General features: G+C 30.9%; 1 protein-coding gene across 1 annotated transcript in view; it reads right to left on the bottom strand.

Annotated features, from left to right (window-relative positions):
• The window catches only part of LOC134842217 (alpha-N-acetylgalactosaminidase-like), a 51,661-nt gene extending 49,706 nt beyond the window's left edge, over positions 1-1,955 (bottom strand). Inside the window, exon 1 of the mRNA XM_063858450.1 lies at positions 1,848-1,955. The gene's annotated coding sequence lies outside the window, so the exon portion shown is untranslated. The remainder of the gene's footprint in view (positions 1-1,847) is intronic.
• Positions 1,956-2,497: the final 542 nt, after the last annotated feature.

Genomic DNA, 2,497 nt, shown 5'->3' with positions numbered 1-2,497 from the left:
GACTCAGACTCAAGCATTTTTGGACTAATTTTGTTTCAAAAATTAATTGTTGCCGAGGAATTGTCAATTTAAAACATTTCTAAAATTGACAAAAAAAACATACACCGACACTTAAAAGAACTATCTCAAAATACTACTGACACCTTTTGGATATAAAAAAGCTCAATTTTGGGTCAATTAGCGCTTAAGAGTGCAATTAGGAACGTTCTCTTATCCGAATGATTTCGCTCCTTCCATCAGATAAATATAAACGCAATATAACACGCATTAAATATAACAAATTGGTCAAAAATCAAAAACCATTTAGTCTGAAAGACAAAACCAAAAACTTTGACTGTGAGCTCTGAAAATCTACAATTTCAGACTGTATTAAATTAACCGCTCAAAGCATTTAGTTTACGAAGCAATTTTTGTCGTCAAAAAACGAACCAGTGCACAATATTTTGTCACTTTCTGCTATAACCAGATGAAGGGCCCCTTTTACACAATTTTTGTTTATAAATATATATTATATATACAAATATCTATCTTAATGTATATATGTATATATATATATAAACATATATATACATATATATATATATATATATATATATATATATATATATATATATATATATATATATATATCTCCGCTGGTCACTCTAAACAAAAACGGGAAGAGCGGATATTTGTTGCCTTCCAACAGCAAAAGTTCTGGGTTTGGTGATTTTAATTGACGCATTTTTAACTGCATATTAGGCTTGCTTGACTTTCTGAGTCTTTCAAAATGTGCCTTTCTACTGTTTTTGCAGCAAATTATGATATTTGGTGCTTAGAATTGTTTTCCTCCGACAAAAACTGTAGTTTTAACTGAAAACATTGACAGTAAATTCTAAACTGTCTGGAAGATAATTGTTCCCACAGCCCAATTTCGATTTTTTTTTTCAGATTTGGTGGTGGTTGAAAATTGGCCAATATGGGATAATTAATGCGTACCATATTGCCTTTATAGGTGGAGTGGGGAGGAAACTCATTCGGATAGAAAATTTGATATAATTACTAAATTTTTTTTTATACATATATATATATATATATATATATATATATAAATATAAATCCAAGTATATAAATTTATTTATATATACAAGTTTATAAAATTATAGGTAAAAATAAATAAACTATATACGTATATGTATATAAGTATAAAAATTGATATAAAAATATATGTAAATATAATTCATTAAAGTTATATGTATTTATACTTACATTTATAAGTTTATATTTTGTTCTTTTTCTTTAGTCTTCTCAAAGCTACAATACGCTATGGATGTAAAATTTAAAATGATAGGCTATGAATAAATGCAATAAAAACTCGAAACTGGTAACACTCGAAGGAAAAAAATTGATTTAAATCAACTAAAATCTGTTTTAATCCCCTTAAAAATAAAAACAAATTATGACTGGAAAAAATAGATTTAAATCGATTTAAAATCAATTTGGATCAGTTTTTTTAGCTGGGATAAAAGATCAATTTAAATTGATTTTAAATCGACACAAATGAATCTTTATCTTTTTTTAGTCTTAATTTTTTTTTCATACTAAAATCGATCTAAATTTACTCAACATACTTTTTCATACTAAAATCGATCCTAATCCATTTTTGTCAGTGCGGGACACTAATAAACTTTTTCTGCACACACTGTAAATTATACATAATCGACTCCTGAAAAATGAAGGAGACAATCCGTATCAACGTCCATATCAGAAAACACTTTAACCAGAAAGTATGGCTTTTCTTCTAAAATTAACGACATTTTCTATGATTTCGATTTCGTTTATGAAGTAAGTTCTCTCAACATTTTTACCTTGATAGGAGGGCGGGGGCGGCAGCATGAAACTGTTGTCAATTTCAGAAACAGGTATCCGAGGAAGGTTGAACCACTCTATTCTATCTTCATATGCAATCCTGTTGTATGGGCAATTTTGCAACGCACATGTCTGGGTATTTTTGGATTCCAGTTCTTTGGCGCACCGGCGACAAATGCAGTGTCCACATGGAAGCTCCAGGGCATCTCCAGTCAACTCCTCGCCACAGCTGGGACAGTCAACGTGAGCTTCGTCGGAACACCGACCGCTAGATGCGGATGCCATTTCTCACAGCTTGCTCTTCGAATAGAGGGCCTGTATCATGAAGTCAAATGCCTGATTGATTCGATTTTGCGACTAACGCCGAATGAGTGTAATCGGATCTAAAACAGGGTTTAATAAGCAATGTTCTCACAAAGATATGACAATTTCAAAGAATTGAATTGGTTGAGGGAAAATTTAATGGTTCCAATAACTCTGAACCTATTTTCATCTTTTATACAATATTATTATGTTTGAAAATGGCCTGAATTTGAAAGTTATATTTTCAACAGCCTAATCAAAAGAGACACTCACCGCTCTTGTTTGCGTGTCTAGGTAAAGTGTAATTTTAAAAGCCCTTAAGAAGGTTCAGTTGCGTCTCAAAACT

Source organism: Symsagittifera roscoffensis, chromosome 3 (assembly GCF_963678635.1).
Source record: "Symsagittifera roscoffensis chromosome 3, txSymRosc1.1, whole genome shotgun sequence".
Classification (NCBI taxonomy): Eukaryota; Metazoa; Xenacoelomorpha; order Acoela; family Convolutidae; genus Symsagittifera; species Symsagittifera roscoffensis.
This window is presented reverse-complemented; position numbering and strand designations above follow the sequence as displayed.